The sequence below is a fragment of the Symphalangus syndactylus genome, chromosome X, assembly GCF_028878055.3.
Source record: "Symphalangus syndactylus isolate Jambi chromosome X, NHGRI_mSymSyn1-v2.1_pri, whole genome shotgun sequence".
Lineage (NCBI taxonomy): Eukaryota > Metazoa > Chordata > Mammalia > Primates > Hylobatidae > Symphalangus > Symphalangus syndactylus.
Genome location: NC_072447.2, coordinates 89502177 through 89528055, shown reverse-complemented (window position 1 = coordinate 89528055; position 25879 = coordinate 89502177). Strand labels below are relative to the sequence as shown.

Genomic DNA, 25879 nt, shown 5'->3' with positions numbered 1-25879 from the left:
CTATTTTGTCTGAAACTAGACTTGCAACTGCTACTTTTTTTGAATTTTCATTTGCTTCGTAGATTTTCCTCCATCCCTTTATTTTGAGCCTGTGAGTGTCTTTGCATGGAAGATGCATTTCTTGAAAACAGCATACCATAGGGTCTTGCTTTTTTATCCAGCTTGCCACCCTGTGTCTTTTAATTGTGGCCTTGAACTAATTCACATTCAAGTTTAGTATTGCTATGTGTGGATTTCATCCTGTCATTGTGTTGTTAGCTGGTTATTATGAAGACTTGATTGTGGAATAGCTTTATAGTATCACTTGTCTGTGTACTTAAGTATGTTTTTGTATTGGCTAGCAATGGTCTTTCTTTTCCAGATTTAGCACTACGTTTAAGAGCTCTTGTAAGGCAGGTCTAGTGGTAATTAATTCCCTCAGCATTTGCTTGTCAGAAAAGGATCTCATTTCTCCTTCACTTAAGAAACTTAGTTTGACTGGATATCACATTCTTTTATGGAGATTTTTTTTCTTTAAGAATGTTGGATATTGTCTCCCAATCTCTTCTGGCTTGTAGGATTTCTGCCAAAAGGTTGCTGTTAGCCTCATGGGATTCCCTTTGTAGGTGACCTGCCCTTTCTCTCTAGCTACATTTAACATTTTTTCTTTCATTTTGGCTTTGGAAAATCTGATGATTAGGTGTCTAGGGGATGATCTTCTTGTGTAGTATCTTGCTGGTGTTCTCTGTATTTCTCAAATTTGAATGTTGCACTCTCTAATGAGGTTGGGGAAGTTTTTGTGGATGAAATCCTAAAATGTTTTCCAATTTGGTTCCTTTCTCTTCATTTCTTTCAGGGACACAAATGATTCATATATTTGACCTCTTGATATAATTCCATATTTGTCAGGAGTTTTGTTTGTTCTTTTTCATTTTTTTTTTAAATTTTTGTCTGACTATCTTACTTCAGGGAGCCATTCTTCAAACTCTGAGATTCTGTCCTCAGCTTGGTCTATTCTGCTATTAATGCTTGCAATTGTATTATAAAATTCTTGTAGTATGCTTTTTAGCACTATCAGGGCAGTTGGGTTCTTGTTTGTACTGATTATTTCATCTTTTAGCTCCTGTACCACTTTATTATGATTCTTATTTTCCTTGGATCAGGTTTTGCCCTCCTTTGGAATCTCAATGATCTTCATTCCTACCCATATTCTGAATTCTTTCTGTCATTTCAGCCACCATGGCTCTGTTAAGAAACCCTGTTGGAAGACTAGTGCAGTCGTTTGGAAGACACAAGATACTCTGTTCATTTGAGTTGCCACAGTTCTTGTGTTAGTTCTTTCTCATCTCTCTTTGTGGATGTTCCTTTATCTGTGGTATAGATTGAGTACAGTCAGTAGACTGCTTTTTTGGTTGTTTTCAGAGGGCTAATGCTTCATGCAGGCTCTTTGCTTGTAGCTGACTTCTTGTCTTTGGTTTCTGTTAGACTTCTTGTCTAACAGGGGCATATGTTAGCAAAGTATTTTTGGTGTTGAAGTTTTGGAGTGTGCTCTAGTAAGTGGTGCTTTGGCATAACAGTCAGTAGGTATGCTCTTGCTCAGTCACATCTCCCCTGTATTTTCTCACAGTTGCGACTGCGCTCCCTCTCAATGCTCTGAAGTTGTGGGCTCCTCTCTCACTTGAGTACTGACTGTAGATCATGGCTTGGCCTTCCTGGACTGCCCACTACAGCTCTGGGGCAATCTCGGGGTTTATGTTCCCTTGCCAACTTAAAGGCAGCAGAGGAAGGGACTTCAGCAGTGGTTGTGGCCGAGGGCCTTTCACTTATTTCCTGAAACTAGACCCCAGAGAGATGTACAGCAGCAATCGCTCAGTGTGATCAGCCCAGGACGGGCGGATCCGTGATGTGAACCCAAGCCAGTGGAGCCCTGACTGGTGATGAGTGGTGGGTTGGTGGGGCGGAAGGACCCATGGGTACAGACTGGCCTTCTTTCTTTGAGTCTGCTGTAGCTTGCTGGAGGTGTGGATAAGGCACTTAGGGTCCTCGCTCCTTCACCTGTCCTAAGGTAACAGGGTTAATGCCACTGCAGAGGCAGGGGCAGAGGAGCTTTTGATTGCTCCTGAGGGCTCCATTTCCCAGAAATATGGAGAAGCCACTACTGGGGGTGGGGTAGCTGCACTGATGGTGTGAGCTGGAGGCTCTGCTTGTTGGGGAGTGGGGAGTCAAGAGCTCAGAGGGAGAAGAGACAGGTCTACTCTCCATACGGTGACTGTGGCATACATAAGTTCGGGTGTAGACTTCAGGCTTTTTGTTTTTTCCACCCAGATGATCAGCAACAAGGTCAAGACCACTGCTGTAGCAGTGGCAGTGGGGGCTGTCAGTTGCCTCTGGGAGCCTTGCCCCAGGAAATTCAGAGCCACGACCAGTATATTTGTTCAGCCATAGGTGTGGTAGCTGTTCTGTAGTCATGTGCCAGGGGTCCTGCCTATTGAAGAATGGGGGAGTGGGGGCTCCCAGGGTAAAGGGATTGGACTCCTTTCCACATCATGGCTGCTGCATCACAGTTTTAATTAGTTAAGTTATGATGAGGTCATACTGGGGTAGGCTGGGCCCCTAAATGGCTATGACTGTTGTCCTCATAAAAAAAGGAAATTTGACCCCACAGGGATACTTCCATATGAAGACTGGAGTTATGCTGCCAAAAGCTAGGAGACAAACTTGGAACAGATCTTTCCCTTGTGTCTTCAAAGGAAAAATGGACCTGCCAACACCTTGTTCTCAGACATCTAGCCTACAGAACTATGCAACAATAAATTTCTGTTATTTAAGTCATACAGCTTGTTACAGCAGCCCTAGAATACAAATACACTACTCTGTAATGTTGAAGCATCTATTAGTCAGGTCTAGTTCCCTTTTGATCCAAATAATAAATATCAAAACTCCGTTTCTGGTTGGCACCAATGGGGTGGAGAAAAGAAGAAAAGACTTTCTCTTTCTGCTTTCTAGATCTGTTGTTTTTTTCTCAAGGCACGTGTATCTTGAGAAGAAATAGAATTAGGACAAATGTAGCCATATTTTCAAGTCAAGTCCAGAAGCAATCTATGTTCCTAAGGGCAAAAGCAATAGCACAGAAGACGGATGTCATTCAAGGAAAGCAAATCTCTGCAATGTGACATAAACACAATTAAGAAAATGTGTTTTTAGTGCATTCTTTTTGGTATGGCATATATTATATGGGTACCTTTATGCATTTATAACAAGCACCTACCTACTGAGTGCCAGTGTCCTTGCTGAAATAAAGCACACTTGCTGAAATTTTAATTCTGAGTAATGGCAGCATCTTATCTGAGTAGATCTTCATATATAACTTTAAAGGAAGACCATATAATTAATAAACATTTTGCAAGTAAAATACTAACTTTGTATAGAATATTTGATGCCTGATGAAGACAACCAATCTTTCTTTAGTTTATTCTAATTGAAACAACATGTAGTGGGTATTTCCTGCTGATTCCCTCTTGAGATTTAAATCCTCAAGAAAGTTGAAAGCAATTTTAAAATGTATTCCCTTCTTTGTGTTTTATGCTATCCATTATTGTTCCCTGCTTGAGATGTAACACATTTTTTAACTAAAAGCTTAACATTTATTCCCATAAGCATTAATAGAAAATCCCTCAAACCTTTAAATGCATAAAATGTTTAAAGTTCATTTAAATCAAGGAGTGATGACTCATTCTTTGTAACGACTTGCAGGGTTACGTGGTGTTAATGTTGCTGCTATTTAACATTAATATAATACCAATATGGTGCCAGGTTCTATACACATTGGAACCCACACAGCATCACATTTAATAGTTAATTGATTGGAAGATTAAATAAGAAAACAGAAAATTGGTGTTGACTTCACATATCAAAAATCAATTGTCGGCCGGGCGCAGTGGCTCACATCTGTAATCTCAGCAGTTTGGGAGGCTGAGGCAGGTGGATCACCTGAGGTCAGGCGTTCGAGACCAGCCTGGCCAACATGGCGAAACCCTGTCTCTACTTAAAAAGAAAATACAAAATGAGCCGGGGAGACTGAGGCAGGAGAATTGCTTGAACCCAGTAGGCGGAGGTTGCAGTGAGCCGAGATCAGGCCATTGCACTCCAGCCTGGGCACCAAGAGTGAAATTCCATCTCAAAAACAATTCAATTGTCAAAATGTCTACTTTAAAATAAATAGATATCAGACTGTGTAGCAAATATGAGTAGGTGATTACATTTTGACACCAATTTTCAGACACCTCAGTTTCACACAGAAGGAACTGAGTGTCCTACAATCCAATTCAATCCTGACACTATCTACCTGGAGTTAGCATCAAATCCCAGAAGTTAAAGGGCAAAGGCCTCAAGAAGACTGCCTTTACTTCAGATGCCAGCCATATGAGGAATCCCCAGCCTACCCTCTTTTCTGTGTAGCTGACTAGAAATTTGGGGCCTCCCACAACCCCAGATTTATCCCTGTACGCTAGGTCCCTATAAACTTGATGAAGATTATTGAAGTCTAATAATTCACTAGAATGACTCACAGTGTTCAGGAAGCACCACACATATGCTTACCATTTTGTTATAAAGATTTTAGATTAATAACCAGATGAAAAAGTACAGAGGGCAAGATCTAGAAGGGTTCCAAGCACAGGAGCTTCTGTCCCCATGGAGTCAGAGTGTGCCACCCTCCCAGTACATTGATATGCTCATCAACCAGGAATCATCCCTGAGTTTCATTGTCCAGAGTTTTATATTTTTTTCATTATGTAAGCATGATCGATTAACTAACTGGCCATATGGTTGAGCTCAATACCCAGTTCCCCTCCCCTCTCCAGAGATTGGGCAGCTGAAAGTTCCAACCCAGATCAAACAAGGTGAAGAATGTGCTTCATGAACAGGAAAAGTGATATATTGTGTCAAATGCTACTGAAAAAAACAAATAAAACTAGGATGAGAATTGACCCTAGGTTTTAAAAAAATGTGGAGGTCATTGGGGACCACAATATGTGGTTTCAATGAAGGGCTGAGAACAAAACTTAATTAGAATGTATTTGGAAAACACTGAGATGTGGAAAACTAAAGAGAATTATGTGTAGACAACACTTTTAAAGGTGGAGGTTGCTATGAAGGTTATCACAGATAAGAAGTGAAGAAGTGGTAACCGATATGAAATTTGGGGTTTAGGGAATTTTGTTGATGATGATATTGTTTAAGATGTGAGCTATTTTAGCATGGTTGTAGGTTGAGGACCTAGTGTATAGGAATAAATTGATGATGTAGGAGAGAAAAGTTATTTGCAGGAGCAAAATCCATAATTGGAGTAAAGCAGATTATGTAGGTGCAGATTTAGTTAGATGGGTAAATGTGGTGTTAGGATTTGCAGTAGGTCTCTTAAGATAGCCTGTATTTCCTCTATGAAATAAGAGGTTAATTAGTTGAGAGTGAGGAAAGGGGAGACAATATTAGATGCTTGCGAAGGTGTGAAATAGTTGCTTGAATCAGGGGAAAAGAGGATGAAGATAGACTAGGAATTATAGTAGGATCACCTGAAAGTGCCAAGAAACCACTTTAAAGTTTAGTCATAAAATTGAAACAAGACCACAGATAGAAATCTTAAGCCAATTAGATAGATGTAAACTGTCTTTGGAATTTCTTGGCTTCAGCAAACACTTTAAGTAGGATTAGGAAAGATTTGGATTGAGAAAGCAGCCTTCAAGTAAGTCAAAGAAGCCAACAAAATGTGCAATGGTCAAAGGATCAAAAGGGGACACTATTTGGGAAATTAGATCTTGACATGAGCTTATTGGTTTTGCAAACAGAACTAGTGGGGATGGAGGTGATAGTGATAGTGGTGATGGTGTTGTGTTTACTTCAAAAGACGGCAGATAGTGCTCCACTGCCTCCAACCTCCTTCCCAAATTCAGAAAAGAGGATGGAACTCCTTGAGTGTCAGCATTCCATGGCATACAGTTTTTGAGCTTCAGAGCTAAGTTCAGCCTACTTGTCCTTCCATTTCTGCTCATTATCCCTCCTACCCCACAGAGGAACTCTGCTTGCTTAGCCAAATCCACCACTCAAAACAGAAAGGGGAATACTCTTATTCTATTCAAATGTATTCTGTGAAGGGTGAGAAGTACATAGTAAATATTGTATTAGGATTTACTTTTGTTAATATTACTACTGCTGTCTTCCCAGTGTCACTGAAGTCATGCTATCTGATAAAGCTGCACAATGGGCTCAGTTCCCAGCACACTTCTCTACTTGATATTATGGGAAAAATTCTGGAGGAACCCTATTTGTTGTATTGCTGATCCAACAAGACCACCTGGCTACATCTGAGTAAATCAGAACAATGTCTGCCTTACTGCCATTTCTACGTGAGCCACTGTCTTTGCTAGTTTAGTGTTGCTATATATGAACACCTGAAGCTGGGTAATTTAAAAAGCAAATAGACTTATTCAGCTCAGTTCTGCTGCCTGGAAAGTTCAAAATTGGGCATCAGGTGAGGGCGTCCAGCTGCTTCTACTCATGACAGAAGGCAAAGACGAGCTGGAATTTACAGAGATCACATGGTGACAGCAGAAGCAAGACAGAGGGGAGAAAGGTGCCAAACTCTTTTTAACAACCAACTGTCTTGGGAACTAGGAAGAGTAAGAACTCACTCTCCCACCTGCCCACCCACTCCCCACCTCTGCCAAGGAGGGCATTAATCTATTCATGAGGCATCTACCCCCATGATTCAAACACTTCCCATTAGTCCCCAACTCCAATATCGGAATTAAATTTCAACAAGGGATTTTTGGAGCAAATATCTAAACTATAGTAACCACCTATAATGATACTCATCAGGACTTGTTACTCCTTGACACTGTGTGTTGTATCCGGTTTCTCTGTCGAAATACAGCAGGGTTTTCATGGCCAGGGCTTTACTGCATAAAAGTGGGGGTGATGACAACCGATGAATGAACTCCTATTCAGCTGAGTGTACTTTTAACAGTAGGCTGCATTTTGTCGAATTTTATTGTTTCCAGAACATGTTTACATACATTATCTTATTTGAGTATCGTGTTTTTTTGAGGTTGTCAGCAAAGAATTTAGTCTATACATTTTAAAGTAAGGCAAATGTAGCTTATACTGTGAATTTCTGAAGACTATATAGATAGTAAATGGCAGAGCTCTACTAAACCCAAGTCTCCTAGAAGAGTGTTCTTTCTACTACATATTGCCACAGTGTCTTTCTTTTTTTTTATTACACTTTAAGTTTTAGGGTACATGTGCACAACGTGCAGGTTTGTTACATATATATACACGTGCCATGTTGGTGTGCTGCACCCATTAACTCCTCATTTAACATTAGGCATATCTCCTAATGCTGTCCCTCCCCCCGCCCCCCACCCCACAACAGGCCCCGGTGTGTGATGTTCCCCCTCCGCCACAGTGTCTTTCAAATGATCTTGAGTGTAGTTCAACCATATCGAAATGAAAGCCTAATCTGTGCTAAGCATTATGCTATATGCTAGAGAAATAATTATTTTTACTTTTTGTTTATTTTTAAGGTAAAATTTTATTAGTTTATTTTACTTACATAAATAATATGTATGAATTATAGGAGATTGGAACAATCCTAAAATTAAAGAGAAAAGTAATAAACCACAATCCTATCATACTAAAGTAACTTCCTGTATCATTCAGTTAAATTTTCTTTCCGTTAAACCTTAAAAATTTATCATGCTAATAGAATGAAGTAAGAAAAACTGATGGAATATCATGGAGATACTTTAGTATGTGTCCTTGAGAAAGAAGGGTGAAAATACTCCACTATGATTGTGAATTGTCAAATTCTTCTTATAATTATTTCAATTTTGTTGTGAATATTTTCAGGCTATGCTCTTAAATGCATTCAACTTTTAAAACTGCTATAGTCCTGATAAATTGTTCATTTTATCATTGTGCATTGATCCTCTTTATTCCTAGTGTTTTTTGTTTTAAAATTTGCTTTGTCTAATATTAAGATAGTCTCATCAGCCTTCTTTTGTATATTTGCCTGCATGTCCATTTCCGTCTCTTCACATTGAATCTTTCCATGTACTTGTGTTTTAGATGTATCTCTCATGAATAATTTATAAATAAATTTGTTTTTTGCCCAATCCATCAGTACTCGCCTTTTAATTAGTGAGTTTAGTCCATTTATACGTATTGTGATGACAAATATGAATATATTTATTTCTACTATCTTACCACGTGCTTTCTACTTGTCCTCTTTTTCTATACATTCTTTTGCCTCCTGTTCTACCCTATGTTTTCTTATTTTCCCTCTACTGGTTTAGAAAGACAGTCTATTTCTATTAGTTTTGTTATTTCCCTTTAAAATGTGCATACCTACTTGACTTTATTTGTGTAAAGTCAGTCAATATGTGAAGTCAATCAGTATCTTTTTTTATTCTCCTTCTGAATAATAAGTACATTAAAATGCTGTAACTTCAACCACCACTTACCATTTTGCCATATTTTCCAGTACTTTACTATTCTTTGATTTTATACCATTAACTGAGTTGTTTTTAATTTTATTATATAGTTACTTATTGGTATCACTCTTGAATAATAATTTGTCTAGATATAAAATTCTAAGTAGTTTTCTTTCAAAACTGAAGATATTTTATGCACTTCTAATGTCTATTATTACTGTAATGTCTCCTGTTTATTTTTTATGTACAGATAGTATGCTTTTTCTCTCTTACTGATTTTAAGATTTTTTATGTTTAGTGTGCAGTTTAAACCTGATATGTATAGCTTTGGATTTAGTTTTATTTATCATTGCAGATTTAACTCTGATTTTTGCTTCTGATTATTTGTGTCTTTCATAATATGGGGTAAAATATAAGCCTTCCTTATTCTTTGACTATTGTCACTCTTCTATTTTATGTATTCTCTTCTCTGTAATTCAAAATTCATGTATGTTGAACCTTCCAATTCAATTTTCTATGTATCTGAATCTCTTATATTTTCCCTTTCTTCATTTCTCTGTGCTGTACTATGAATACCTTTCTTAGATTTATCTCCAAGATTATTAATTTTGTCTTTAGCAGTTGTGATGCAATGAACAAGATTGTCTGAAAATGACCCTGGGAGTTCACTTTGAGTTGACTTGACAAAGATCACACTGGAACCAGGGGCTCTCCCTTTTACCAGCAAGGGAGTTTGCATCCGTTCAGTTTGTCATTAGACCCATGCTTTCCTCTACCAAACAGGTACTCATGTACACCAAGTTTTCCAGATTCTTTGTGGCTAGCATCACAATAAAATTTTTCTATACATATGGCCCATGAAATCTAGACAGCCTCATGTGTACCAGTCTATGTGGTAATCTACTAACAAGACTATTTCCTCATTTTGCCCTAAAAATCAGTAGAATTACAGGAGAATGATCATCTTTTACAGGGTCATAGATCCTATGGAATAACATCCTTCAGATCTTGGCAGAGCTTCCTTGGTGATGCCAGAATAAAGTGGTCTCACACCTATTCTTCTCTTGTATATGTAGGTGTCCTTAGTTTATGTAAGTGTTCTTTGTAAACCTTATTTCTTAACCCATGCAGTGTAACATTGTGAAGTTTGTCCCAAACCCTGTTACAGGTCAGATGAAGTTTAGTTGCCTATGATATGTTGTTTTCTAGAAAGTTTTGTGACTTAGAATTGTAGGTTCATCTTCAGTAGGGCTTTATCTAGAAAAGTGGTTATCAAACTTCAGCTTAAATCAGAATCATCTGAAGGACTTATTGAAACACAGATTGTTAGATGTCAACATTTCCTTAGGGTTAGGGTTAGGGTTCTGATTTGGTAGGTCTTGGCTGAGGCTCAAGAATGGGCATTTGTAACAAGTTACAAGTGATGCTGATGTTCATGGTCCCTGAACATATGTTGAGAAGTATTAATCTTTAGGGAATTCTTTTCCCTAGCTGAGAACATGTTGTTTCATTGAGGTGTACATTGTTTCTGTGAAACAATGAAGGGCTGTTACCAAAGACATTTTTATTCTAATTTATTGGCAGTACGTTGCAGATAATCTAAATTCAGGTTCCCAAACCAGGTGAAGGCAGGCCTACTGTTATGAATGTTTAGAGAACACTTTTTATTTGTAACTTAGGGCAAAGGGTGAAACAACAGCAACAAAAAAACTTCCTTGTTATATTTTTTATTATACGGTAAGTATGATAAGTGGAGTTTTCTTTCTTTCTTTTCTTTTTTTTTCTTTTTTTTTTTTTTATTTCGAGATGGAGTCTTGCCCTGTCCCCCAGGCTGGAGTGCAATGGCGCAATCTCGGTTCGCTGCAACCTCCGCTTCCCGGGTTCTAGCGATTCCCCTACCTTAGCCTCCCAGGTAGTTGGGATTACAGGCATCCGCCACCACTTCCAGCTAATTTTTGTATTTTTAGTAGAGATGGGGTTTCGCCATGTTGGTCAGGCTAGTCTCGAACTCCTGACCTCAGGTGATCCACCTGCCTCAGCCTCTCAAAGTGCTGAGATTACAGGCGTGAGACACCACTCCTGGCCCCCAAGTGGAGTTTTTATAGTCTATGTATTCACTGAGGTTGAGGCCTTATAATGATTCCTGGCATTAGGTAGAATCATTAGGGAATTCCAATTTCCCATTTTGTGTGAACCCAAGGCCATTAAAACTCATGTTCCTTTGATTACTGAGAGCAATCAACTTTCCCCAGGGCAGCTACAGCTACAATTGCACCATTTTGCACTATTTTTGAGTTTCCTTTCCATTTGGGGCTTATAGGCATTTCTTTATTCTTTTCTGAGCTCTTATGTGAGCTCTTAATTCTCTTATAATATGTACTCTCTTAAATACATTCTCTTATAATTGTCTTATATTCTCAATATATATAGAGAGAATACTATATATTTTCTGTATATTTAAGTGCTATATGTTTAAATATTTTATATTTTATATATATATACAGAGAAAGAATATATTATAAAAGAATTTCACATCCCTAAATGTATGATAGAGGGAAGATTTTCAGGTTATTTAGTTTGCCACATTGCTGGAAATGGAATCGTATTCTTATAATATTATTAATTGAAATAAAAATTCTACATATTTTTGGTGTTCGACATGATGTTTTAAAATATGTACATTTTGTGAAATAGCTATATTAAACTAATTAACATATGCATTATCTCACATATTTACCATTTCTGGGGGGTGAAAAAACTTAAAATCTACTCTATTAGCAATTTTTAAGTCTACAATACATTGTTATTAACTACAGTCATGGTGTACAAGAGGTGCCTTGAACCTGTTTCTCCTGACTAACTGAAACTTGATATCCTTAACCATAGGCTTGTTATTTAAAGGTAAACAATCTTGCCAAATACAAAACAGTGTTTGTAGCAACATTGTACTGGTATCTTAATCCAAAGAAGTCCCAAATTACAGCCCTATAGAGTGAATATAAAGATTAGCATATATTACTGCCAGAATTATACATAGTAGGACTTTCTCTAATAATTACTGGCATTGAGTATTATTTATTTAATGGCATGGATATGATAGCTAATCTAGCAATTGGTAGACATGTTTCAATTTGAAAACCACCACCAATTGATTTGTAATAGCTTCCCTGAGCATTATGTTGACAACGATTTTGAGGCCAAATCCAGGTTCACTGTGAGAAAGATTGTTATTGTTCACAATAACAACTATCAATATCTAACATTTTTGAGTTTTTCAAATGTGCTAGTGACTGTGATAAATGTTTACATAATTATAATATTTAATCCTCACCACAATCCTGAGGTGAGTCCTATTATTATTTCTGTTTAACACATGAAGAAACTGAAGTTTAAAAAGGTAGAGTAACTTTTCCAAAGTCTCAATATTAGCTACTGTTAGAACAAATATTAGCATCCTACCAAAAAACATGTGCACTCATATGTTCATTGCAGCATTATTCACAATATCAAAGACGTGGAATCAACCTAGGTGTCTATCAGTGGTGGATTGGATAAAGAAAATTTGGTACATATACACCATGGAATACTACACAACCATATAAAAGAATGGAATTATGTCCTTTGAAGCAACATGAATGGAGCTAGAAGCCGTAATCCTAAGTGAATTAGTACAGAAACAGAAAACCAAACATCACATGTTCTCACTTATAAGTGAGAGCTAAACTGAATACACATGGACATAAAGATGGGAACAACAGACACTGCGCAGGACTAGAGGAGGGAAGGGGGAAGGGAGGAAAAGGGTTAAAAACTATTCACTGGGTACTGTGCTCACTGCCTGGCTGACTGGATCATCTATACCCCAAACCTCAGCATTACACAATATTTCCATGTAAAAAATCTGAACATGTACCCCCTGTATCTAAAATAAAAGTTGAAATTATTTTTAAAAATTAAAAAGTAAAAAACAGTGATTAGAATTCAAGTCTATTTGACTGTAGAACCCAAGATCTTAACTGGTATCCAAAAGTTTTTCAAATTTGAGAAATATTACCCTTCAAAAAAAATATCTACTCCCATTATGTTTATTTTAATATTTTATATTATTTTGGTTGTTAAATGAATTCAAATATAAGCAAGATATAAACTGCTTATTTATGTAACTTTTATACAAATACTGCAAAAATGCAAAACAAATTCACAAATTACAACTAAAGCTACAAAATAGATTAGATAAAATCAATTCTATTAATTTAATGTGATGGATGATGCTACTTGCTTAAACCAAATAATAAAATTGTTTTTAAAAATACATTATTTCGATGAATTAATTTATTAGCATCTTAGCATATAGTACTTAAAGTATAAAAATAGTATTTATCAAAAGTTTATTTATTAAGTAATTGTTACGTATTGCTTACTACTAATGAAGAATTGAGACATATATACAAAGATGACTGCATAATTTGAATATGTAAGTGAATGCTACTGTTCAGGTTCATTTAACTTTGGCATTACTATACTACTATGCACTGTGAGATTATTCAGTCCTTTTATAACTTTTTAAAAATTGAACTACAGTAAAGCCAGCACTTGCCATGCATTAATTGATATTCACTTGGCATGAGTACATCAATTATGTGTGAAATTCTCTCTGTTCTTAATCTTATTACCTCTCACAATTAGTTATTGCTCCACTAATTTATTTTTATGACATTAAAGTCTTATTTTACTAATAACTAAAGCCACGAAAAGTCATGTTTTATTAAAATGTTCCTCAGTAGTGAGATACCACTCCAGAATAGAATTTTTACTTAAATAATCATTGGAACAAAATGTCAACATTTCTTATAAATCACACCTGTGATTTCAAGACCCAGTTTGAGAAATATTGCTTTCCACAATCTTTTGTGTATGTGAAATAGATTCATTCAGATTCTAAGTTCAATTTTTTTCCAAGGTGAAAATTTGATATAAAATAGCAATTTAGAAACAAAAGTTCTATGAACAAAGCTTTTATGCATTCATTCTATTATGAGATTTGGGGGTTAATAATAAGAATAATTAGCTTTTTTTATTATTATACTTTAAGTTCTAGGGTACATGTGCACAACGTGCAGGTTTGTTACATATGTATACATGTGCCATGTTGGTGTGCTGCACCCATTAACTCATCCTTTACATTAGATGTATCTCCTAATGCTATCCCTCCCAAGAATAATTAGTTTTATTGAGTTCTAACCATGTGCCAGGCACTGTTACAGACAATTTACATGACTTACATAAGTTATACTGCCAATCCTTGAGGCAGGTTCTATTATCTTTATTTTAGGATAAGAAAAATGAAATATAAATAGGTTAATGAACATAAACAAAATCATGTGGCTAATGATGAAGCTAGATACATTCTGAGTCCAGGGTCTACCTTACTAATTACTTTACTATACTGCCTCATGGTGACCAATTTCAGTTTGCATTTTGGACCCTCCTAAACAGTGCTTTTCATTGCTGTTATTAATGTTATTCTTATTCCTATTAAGTTTCTAGTATTATGTTCAGAACAAAGAATCCTCTGGGGCTGAAATCACGTGGTCACCTTTCAATAATAGGAAGTGTGCAAAATGAATGTCCCTGGAAAATTACTTATGGCTCTTTGAATTCTAATGTTTTGCTATTCTGTTCTATTTAATTGCATTGTACCATATATAATGATGTATTTTTTGAGAACACCAACATAAAAAAGGTGGGGATGGAGCTGTATGAGAGTAGAGTTTTTGCATGCTATTGAACTTAAGCTAGTAGTATTTCAAACTAGATTGTTATAAATTTAGGATGTTAAATGTAATCTCCAGGTTAAGCAAGAAAATATCAGAAAACACACACAAAGAAAATGAGAAGGGAATCAAAATTATTCACTATGAAAAAAATCGAGTAAATACAAAAGAAGGTCATAATAAAGAAAATGAAGGACAAAAAGGATATAAGACAAACGAAAACAAATAGTAAAATGGCAGGCATAAGTCCTTTATCAGTAATAACTTTTAAAGTGATTTACATTTAATGTTAATAGGTTAAAGTCTGCAACCAAAAGACAAATACTGGAAGAATGGATTGTAAAAAAGTGATCTAACTATATACTGTCTACAGGAGACTCACTTTAGATTAAAAGAAAAAATATATTGAGAGTGAAAGAATAAAATTAAAAAGTGAAAGAGTAAAACACATAAAAAGTAGTCAAAAGAGAACTGAAGTGACCATATTAACAGCAAACAGAAAAGATTTTAAGTGAAAAACTGTTACAAGAGATAAGGAAGAGCATTATTTGTAAAAAGAAAAATTGTCCAACTCATCAAGAAGATGTAACAATTATGAACATATCTGCATTAAACAACAGAGCCCCAAAATATCTAAACACTAAAAAAATTTGAAGGAAAAAATAGACAATCCTACAGTAATAACTAGAGACTTTGAAACACCAAATTAAATAATGAGTGAAATATCTAGATAGAAGATCAATAAAAATTAGAAGACTTATACAACATTATAAAACAAGTAGTCCTAGCATATATAGAACCCTCTGCTGAACAACAGGAGAATATATGTTCTCAAGGGCACATGGGATTTTTTCATAATAGCCCGTATGTTAGAACACAAAACAAGTTTCAGTTAATTTTCAAAAATTGATACCCGTGATGGTTAATAGTAAATGTCAACTTGATTGGATTGAAGGATGTCTAGATAGCTAGTAAAGTGTTGTTTCTGGGTGTGTCTGTGAGGGTGTTGCCAGAAGAGATTGACATTTGAGTCAGTGGACTGAGAGATGAAGACCTACCCTCAATGTTGGTGGGCACCATCCAATTAGCTGCCAGCAAAGCTAGAATAAAGCAGTGGAAGAACGTGGGATAAGCTGGTTTGCTGAGTTTTCTGGCTTTCATCTTTCTCCTGTGCTAGATGCTTCCTTCTGTTTCTCCTGTCCTTGGACATTAGACTCCAGATTCTTTGGCGTTTGTACTCTTGGACTTACACCAATGATTTTCCAGGGGATCTCAGGCCTTGACCACAGGCTGAAGGTTGCACTATTGGTTTCCCTGCCTTTGAGGCTCTTAGACTTGGACTGAGCCTCTACTGGCATCTTTCTTCCCCAGCTTGCAGATGGCCTGTTGTGTGACTTCACCTTGTGATCATGTAAGCCAGTTATTCCTAATAAACTCCCTTTCATATATATATATATAGATATATACATATATATATATACATATATAGATATATACATATATATATACATATATAGATATATACATATATATAGATATATACATATATAGATATATACATATATATAGATATATACATATATAGATATATACATATATAGATATATACATATATAGATATATACATATATAGATATATACATATATAGATATATACATATATAGATATATACATATATAGATACATACATATATAGATATATACGTATAGATAGATATATACATATATAGATATATACATATAGATAGATATATACATATATAGATATATACATATAGATAGATATATATAGATATATACATATATATATAGATATATACATATATATATATATCCTATTAGTTGGGTCCCTCTGACTAATACTAAGTCAGGAAGAACCCTAACGAATACAATAACATATAAGTATCATCTGTGACACAATGGAATGAAACTAGAAGAAAATAACAAAAACAGTAAAATTCAAAATATGTAAAAATTAAACCACACACACTTACACAATCAGTAAATCAAATAAGAAATTACTAGAGAATTAGAAAACAGTTTGAGAGGATTGAAAATGAAAATACAACATGCCAAAACTTATGGTATGCATCAAAGGCATTGCTAAGAGGAAAATTTATAGGATTAAATACCCATCTCACAAAAGAATAAAAATTTCAAATCAGTAACCTACCTTTACACTTAAAAGAACTAGAAAAAGAAGAGAAAACTAAACAGAATGCTAGCAAAAGAAAGGAAATAATGAAGATTAGCACATTTTTTTTAAAAAAAAAAGATAATATAGAAACAGTAGAGAAAATTAAAAAAAAAAAGTTACTCCTTTGGATAGATTGACAAAATTAGCAAATCTTTAGAGAGCCGGACAAAGAAGAAAAGAGATAAGACACGACACCCAAACTAAAATCAGAAATGAAAGTGGGGACATTAATAACAACTTTGGGGCAGGGCCAAGATGGCCGACTAGAAGCAAAAGTGATCAGAAGCTCCCATTGAAAAGAACCATAACAGCATGTGAATCCTGCACTGGCAACTGAGATATCCAGGTTCTCTCATCAAAACTGACTAGGTGGCTGGTGTGACCCATGGAGAAGAAGGAAGAGCAGTGTGGTGACGTGGCCCACCTGACATCCACACGAGGCAGGGGAGACCCCATCCCCTAGCCAAGGGAGGTGGTCAGTGAGCATGCTACTCAGCCTGGGAAGTCGATATTTTTCCAGGAAACTGTGCAACTCATGGATAGGAAGATCCCACTCGTGAACCCATGCCACTGGGGCCTAGGGTTCCAACCACAAGGCCACACAGATTCTCAACAGCCTCTCAGCTAAAGTCTGCTTAAGGGTGCTGAGTTCCTCGGGGGAAGGACGACCAGCACCACAGCTACAGCTGCCTGCCATCTAAGTCTTTGAGCTTCTTGGGGGAGGGGCGGCAGCCAGCCCTGGGACTGATAGCTGCCTAACACGCTAAGTTTTCAGGGTGAGAGAAGGGCAGCAGCCATCTCTATAACTCCAGGCCATGGTTTTCCTCTGCTGGAGCCAGGGAGACAGAACGGCTAGGTCCCAAGAGATATCCCCCATAGCCCAACACACCAGCTATGGCAGACTGCGGCCAGAGTGCATGTTCAGGTCTAACCCTGACCCATCCCTCCCCCGGGTGGGGCCTCCCTGCAAAAACTCCAACAACTCCAGCCAGGGGCTCAGGTACAGAACTCTGATCTTCCTGGGCCTGAGCCCCTAGAGGGAAGGGTGGCCACAGTCTCCATGGACCAGCAGACAGTCATTCCTCTTGCTATTTCTGAGGAATCCGGGCAGCCCAGACGAGTGGGTTTTTCCCCCAGCAAAGCACACCCCCTCCATCAAGAGACAAAGTGCTTCATAAAACAGGTCCTGCTCCCTGTGCCACCCAACTAAGTGAGACCTTCCAACAAGGGTTGTCAGACACCCTATAAAACAGAGTTCCTACTGGCATCAGGTTGATGCCTCTCAAGGTCAGAGATCCCAGAGAAAGGACCAGGCACCCATCTTTGCTGTTCTCCAGTCTCCATGAATGACATCTCCAGGAGCGGGAGTGATCCAGATGAATAGGGCCTGAAGTGAACTCCCAGCAAACTGCAGCAGCCCTACAGAAGAGGGACCTATAGAAAGAAAAACAAACAGCAGCAACAACAGAATCAACAAAAAAAAGTCCCCACACAAACCACATCCAAGGGTCAGCAGCCTCAAAGATTGAAACTAGACAAACTCATGAAGTTGAGAAAGAATCAACAAAAAAATGCTGAAAACACTTCTCCTCCAAATGATCATAATGCCTCTCAGCATTAGACAAAGGATAAGACAGATGAATTGACAGAAGTAGGGTTGAGAATGTGGGTAATAACAAACTCTGCTGAGCTAAAAGAGCATGTTCTAACTTAATGCAAATAAATAAAGAACCTTGATAAAGGTTACTGGAGCTGCTAACCAGAATATCCAGTTTAGAGAGGGAAGTAAATGACCTGATGGAGCTGAAAAACACAGCACAAGAACTCCGTGAAGTATACATGAGTATCAATAGCTGAATCAATCAAGTGGAAGAAAGGATATCGGAGTTTGAAGACCATCTTGCTGAAATAAGGCATCCTGACAAGATTAGAGAAAAAAGAATAAAAAGGAACAAACAAAACCTCTGAGAAATATGGGACTGTGTAAAAAGACTGAACTTATGATTGATTGGACTACCTGAAAGAGATGAGGAGAATGGAACCATGTTGGAAAACACAATTCAAGATATTATCCAGGAGAACTTCCCCAACCTAGCAAGACAGGCCAACTTTCAAATTCAGGAAATACAGAGAACACCATTAAGATACTCCACAGGAAGATCAACCTCAAGACACATAATCATCAGATTCTCCAAGGTTGAAATGAAGAAAAAAATGTTAAGGGCAGCCAGAGAGGAAGGCCAGGTCACCTACAAAAGGAAGCCCATCAGACTAACAGTGGCTCTCCCAACAGAAACCCTAAAAGCCAGAAGAGAGTGGCGGCCAATATTCAACATTCTTAAATAAAATAATTTTTAACTCAGAATTTCATAGCCAGCCAAACTAAGCTTCATAAGTGAAGAAATAAAATCATTTCAGACAAGCAAATGCTGAGGGATTTCATCACCACCAGGCCTGCCTTGCAAGAGCTCCTGAAGGAAGAACTAAATATGGAAAGGAAAAAACGATACCAGCCCCTGCAAAAACACACTGAAATACAAGGACCAATGACAGTATGAAGAAACTGCATTAACTAGCATACAAAATAACCAGACAGCATCATGATGACAGGATCAAATTCACACACAAGGATATTAACCTTAAATGTAAATGGGCTAAATGCCCCAATTAAAAGACACACACTGGCAAGTTGGATAAACAGTCAGGACCCATTGTTGTGCTGTATTCAGGAGACCCATCTTATGTGCAAAGACACACATAGGCTGAAAATAAAGGGATACAGGAAAATTTACCAAGCAAATGGAAAAACAAAAAAAAAACGGGAGTTGCTACCCTAGTCTCTGACAAAACAGACTTTAAACCAGCAAAGATCAAAAAAGACAAAGAAGGGCATTACATAATGGTAAAGGGATCCATTTAACAAGAAGATCTAACTATCCTAAATATATATGCACCCAATACAGGAGTACCCAGATTTATAAAATAAGTTCTTAGAGAACTACACAAGGACTTAGACTCCCACACATAATAGTGGGATATTTAACACCCCCTGTCAATATTAGACAGATCGATGAGACAGAAAATTAACAAGGATACTCAGGACGTGAACTTGGCTCTGGATCAAGTGGTCCTAATAGACGTCTACAGAACTCTCCTAAAACAAATCAACAGAATATATATTCTTCTCAGTGCCACATGACACTTATTCTAAAATCAACCATATAATTGGAAGTAAAACACTCCTCAGCAAAGCAAATGCAAAAGAACTGAAATAATAACAAACAGACTCTCAGACCACAGTGCAATCAAATTAGAACTCAGGATTAAGAAAGTCACTCAAAACTACACAACTACATGAAAATTGAACAACCTGCTCCTGAATGACTCCTGGGTAAATAATAAAATCAAGGCAGAAATCAAGAAGTTCTTTGAAACCAATGAGAACAAAGAAACAACATACCAGAATCTCTGGGACACAATTAAAGCAGTGTTAAGAGGGAAATTTATAGTACTAAATGACCACGTCAGAAAGTTAGAAAGATCTCAAATTGACACCCTAACATCACAATTAAAAGAACTAGAGAAGCAAGGGCAAACAAATCCAAAAGCTGGCAGAAGACAAGAAGTAACTAAGATCAGAGCAGAACTGAAGGAAATAGAGACACGAAAAATCCTTCAAAAATCAATGAATGTAGGATCTGGTTCTTTGAAAAAAATAACAAAATAGATAGACTGCTAGCTAGACTAATAAAGAAGAAGAAAGGGAAGAACCAAATAGACACAATAAAAAATGATAAAGGGGATATCACCACTGACCCCACAGAAATACAAACTACCATCAAAGAATACTATAAACACCTGTACACAAATAAATTAAAAAATCTAGAAGAAATGGGTAAGTTTCTGGACACATACACTCTCCCAAGACTAAACCAGGAAGAAGTCGAATCCCTGAATAGACCAATAGCAAATTCTGAAATTGAGGCAGTAGCCTACCAACCAAAAAAAGCCCAGGACCAGACAGATTCACAGCCAAATTCTACCAGAGGTACAGAAAGGATCTAGTTTCATTTCTTCTGAAACTATTCCAAACAATTGAAAAGGAGGGACTCTTCCCTACCTCATTTTATGAGGCAAGCATCATCCTGATACCAAAACTTGACAGGGGTACAACAAAAAAATAAAACTTCATGCCAATATCCCTGATGAACATCAATGAGAAAATCCTCAATAAAATACTAGTAAATCAAATCCATCAGCACATCAAAACTTTGTCCACCATGATCTAGTCAGCTTCATCCCTGGGATGCAAGGCTGGCTCAACATGAACAAATCAATAAACATAATCTGTCATACGAACAGAACCAATGACAAAAACTGCAGGATTATCTCAATAGATGCAGAAAAGGCCTTCAATAAAATTCAACACCACTTTATGTTAAAAACTCTAAATAAACTAAATATTGATGGAACATATCTCAAAATAAGAGCTATTTATGGCAAACCCACAGCCAATATCAAACTGAATGGGCAAAAAGTGGAAGCATTCCCTTTGAAAACCGGCATAAGATAAAGAAATCCTCTCTCACCACTCCTATTCAACATGGTATTGGAAGTTCTGGCCAGAGCAATCAGGCAAGAGAAAGAAATAAAGAATATTCAAATAGGAAGAGAGGAAGTCAAATTGTCTCTGTTTGTAGATGACATCATTCTATATTTAGAAAACCAAATCATCTCTGCCCAAAAACTTCCTAAGCTGATAAGCAACTTCTGCAAAGTCTCAAGATACAAAATCAATGTGCGAAAATCACAAGCATTCCTGTACACCAACAATAGACAACCAGAGAGCCAAATCATGAATGAACTCCCATTCACAATAGCTACAAAGACAGTAAAATACCTAGAAATACAGCTAACAAAGGACGTGAAAGACCTCTTTAAGGAGAACTACAAACCACTGCTCAAGGAAGTAAGAGAAGATACAAACAAATGGAAAAACATTCCATGCTCATGGATAGGAAGAATCAATGTGGTAAAAATGGCCATACCTCCCAAAGTAATTTACAGATTCAATGCCATTCCCATCAAACTATCACTGACATTCTTCACAAAATTAGAGAAAACTACTTTAAATTTTATATGGAATCAAAAAAGAACCCATATACCCAAGACAATTCTAAGCAAAAATAACAAAGCTGAAGGCATCATGCTTCCTGACTTCAAACTATACTACAAGGCTACAGTAACCAAAACAGCATGGTACTGGTACCAAAACAGACAGATAGACGAATGAAATAGAATAAAGACCTAAGAAAGAACAGCACACATCTACAACCATCTGATCTTCAACAAACCTGACAAAAACCAGCAATGGGGAAAAGATTTCCTACTTAATAAACGGTACTGGGAAAACTGACTAGCCATATGCAGAATACTGAAACTGACCCCTTCCTTACAACTTATACAAAAAATAACTCAAGATGGATTAAAGAGTTAAATGTAAAACCCAAATCCATAAAAACCCTAGAAGAAAACCTAGGCAATACCGTTCAGGACATAGGCCTGGGCAAAGATTTCCTGACAAAAATGCCAAAAACAATTGCAACAAAAGACAAAATTGACAAATGAAATCTAATTAAACTAAAGAGCTTTTACACAACAAAAGAAATTATCATAAGAGTGAACAGAAAACCTATAGATTGGGAGAAAATTTTTGCAATCTTCCCATCTGACAAGGTCTAATATCCAGAATCTACAAGAAACTTACACAAATTTACAAGAAAAAAAAAACAGCCCAATCAAAAAGTGGAGAAAGGATATAAACAGACACTTCTCAAAAGAAGACATTTATGTGGCCAAAACAAACCTAAGAAAGAAAGCTCAACATCAGTGATCATTAGAGAAATGCAAATCAAAACCACAATGTGATACCATCTCATGCCAGTCAGAATGTTGATTATTAAAATGTCAGGAAACAATAGATGCTGGTGAGGCTGTGGATAAATAGGAATGCTTTTACACTGTTTGTGGGTATGTAAATTAGTTCAACCATCGTGGAAGACAGTGTAGTGATTCCTCAAGGATCTAGAACCAGAAATACTTTTTGGCCCAGCAATCCCATTACTGGGTATATACCTAAAAGAGTATAAATCATTCTACTATTAAGACACATGCACATGTATGCTTATTGCAGCCCTATTTACAATAGCAAAGACATGGAACCAAGCCTATCAATGATAAGACTGAATAAATAAAATGTGGGTACATATACACTATGGAATACTATTCAGCCATAAAAGTAATGAGATCATGTTCTTTGCAGGGACATGGATGAAGCTGGAAGCCATTATCCTCAGAAAAGTAACACAGGAACAGAAAACCAAACACTGCATATTCTCACTCATAAGTGGGAGGTAAACAATGAGAACACATGGACACAGGGAGCAGAACAACACACACTGGAGCCAGTCAGGGTGTGGAGGGTGATGGGAGGGACAGCATTAGGACAAATAGCTAATGCATGTGGGGCTTGAAACCTACAGGACAAGTTGATAGGTGAAGTAAACCACCCTGGCACATGTATACCTATGTAACAACCCTAGACATTCTGCACTTGTAACCCAGAACTTAAAGTAAAATTAAAAAAATAAAATAAACAAACAAATAAATAAAAGAATACTGATTGTGGAATCTGGCTTGAATATAGGCTCCATTACTGATTAGCTACATGTCTCATTTTTTAAAAAAGCTGTTGAAATAGACGACATCACCAGTTTTAGCTCTTTGAAATCAAGTGTAACTTTAATATTTATTCTGAAGTCTTGCCTGAGTTTTGATAATAAGAACATCATAAGACAGGGTCCTCCTCTTTGTGAGTCACTATTTTATCCCAGGCACCTAGCACATGCCTGGCTTGGAGTGGGTGCTCAGCAAAACTCTGTGGAACAAACAAAAGAATGAATGAATAAATAAATAAACAAATGAAAGTTTGTCTGCAGCTTAAAAAACAAAGAAAAGAAAGAAAAAAAAAGAAAAGAAAACTTAGCCATTAGAGAGGCGTGTTAAAGACGTATTTACTCCAAACTCTGGAACCTGAGGGAAAGCTTAAATGAAATTGAAAAGGGCACACTTTTATGTTTAAGAGATTCAGTGGTTAATTCTGTATCTGTGTATGCAACCTAAGAGCATCTCATGTCCAGTGCCAACAATCCCCAAAAGATAGGTACAATAGTATAAAATTGTTGCTTATATTAGTTCCTGTTTAGTTACAGAATATATTTCTGAGAAATACCTCGTCTCTGGTGATGTCAGAAAAATTTTGAGTCAGTGGAATAAATCCTGCTTTTCTGGTCTAATCCATGTCTTCCTGCACTCTCAATTAAGTAAGAATATTGTCTTGAGTCTCGCCACAGTAGAAATGGTAATGCAACACACACACACACACACACATACACACACACACACAGAAGTAAAAGGCAGTTTCAGGAGGAATTACAAACTGAGAAATCCAGAAAAGTTATAAAGGGAGAAAAAATATTGTACATCAGTACTAATAAACATATTTTAACATAAGCTTATGTAAAAATCATATTTTTAAAAAAACTTTACAGAAATAAAAATAATTGTAAGAAAATATTATGAACAGTTGCACACCAGAAAATCAGATAATGTAGATGAAATAAACAAATTCCTAGGAACATAGTCATTACCAAAATTGACTCAAAAAGAAATAAAAAATCTGAACAAAGTTATAACACAGAATGAGATTGAATCAGTAATAAAAAAATGTCCTAATGAAGAAAAGTCCAAGACCAGATTACTTCATTGGTGAGTTTCATTAAACATTTAATGAAAAATTAACATCAATTTTTCTGAGACTTTTCAAAAAATTTAAGAGAAGAAAACACTTTCTAAATTATTTTGTAAGGTCTGCATTACTCTGATACCAGTCAGAAAGGACATTGCAAGAGAAGAAATTCACAGAGCTATATTGTTTCGGAACATACATACAAAAATCCCTAAAAAATACTAGGAAAACAAATCCAACAGCATATTAAAAGGATTGTAGAGAGTGGCTGAAGATGGATGCCAGAAGACCCGGATCTCAGCTAAAGGGCAGTATTCCAGCTACTGAACTTTCAGCAAGTGAATCTCTTGAAATTCATAATCTTCAGAAAGTGTTTTTTTTGTGTGTGAAAAATGAACTTTTAGCTAGTCATCCTCTTGAATTTTCTGAAGAGAATTTCCAACTCAATCAAGATAAAATGAATATTTCCACAGTGAGAAACATTCAGTGGGTATTTGCTCCACTAAAATTATAAATCGAAATTTAAGGCAGGGCAGCAGGTTCGATGTCTTCCATTTCTTTTGAGCTCAAACCTTTCACTGGATATTTTGAGGGGTAATGAAGAGACTACCAGATTTGAAGCTATTCTTATCTGTCACAAAGTGAAGTAATGGGAGAATGACACTTGGTGGAATATAAACTCAGTTTACTATAACACAATGTGCTGTTCATGAAAATTGAGGGGCTGCATCTTGTTTATAGTCATCTTTTTACTATAATTTGATGCACACAACTTTGAAAGTACTGGCACATGGGAATTTTTGAACAAGTAGCCTCAGTGATCATTTGAAATTTTGCGGCTGGGCGCGGTGGCTCACGCCTGTAATCCCAGCACTTTGGGAGGCCGAGGTGGGCGGATCACAAGGTCAGGAGATCGAGACCATCCTGGCTAACACGGTGAAACCCTGTCTCTACTAAAAATACAAAAAATTAGCCGGGCTTGGTGGCCGGCACCTGTAGTCCCAGCTACTCGGGAGGCTGAGGCAGGAGAATGGCATGAACCCAGGAGGCGGAGATTGCAGTGAGCCAAGATCACGCCACTGCACTCCAGCCTGGGCGACAGAGCAAGACTCCGTCTCAAAAAAAAAAAAAAAAAAAAAAAGAAAGAAATTTTGGGGGTGTTGGTTTATGACCATGTGACAATTGAAGTCACTAAAGACATTATTTTAATGCTTCTAATTTATATTTAAAAATGGCCTTCTATGTCTTTAAAAATTGTTGCTCATAAATATTATAAAATAGTCCACAGGTTGAAGTTCAACCTGCTGTCTATGTATTCCATAAATTTGAATAACCATTGTAAGCATTTGAGTCTATAAACTTTATAGTAGCACCTTTCAAAATAAACATTTGTAATTGATTTCAGTGGCAACTATTCAAATTGAGTACAATACGAGATATTTATACATATTTCAGTATAGTCCATTAATACTATTAAGAATTATATTTACTGTATTGATGCTATTTTAGAATTGTAGCTATTCTCTTTCAATTTGAAGAGTACAAGTTCAGAGGTTTTGGTTTTCATCTTATGTTTAAAGTGAAAAATTAAATAAAGCAACCAGCAAATGTAGGTTAAAAAAAGGGGGT

General features: G+C 36.6%; 1 pseudogene; it reads left to right on the top strand.

The window, feature by feature from the left end:
• The first annotated feature begins 24524 nt into the window (after positions 1-24524).
• Positions 24525-24944, top strand: LOC129476327 (proteasome maturation protein-like; annotated as a pseudogene).
• Positions 24945-25879: the final 935 nt, after the last annotated feature.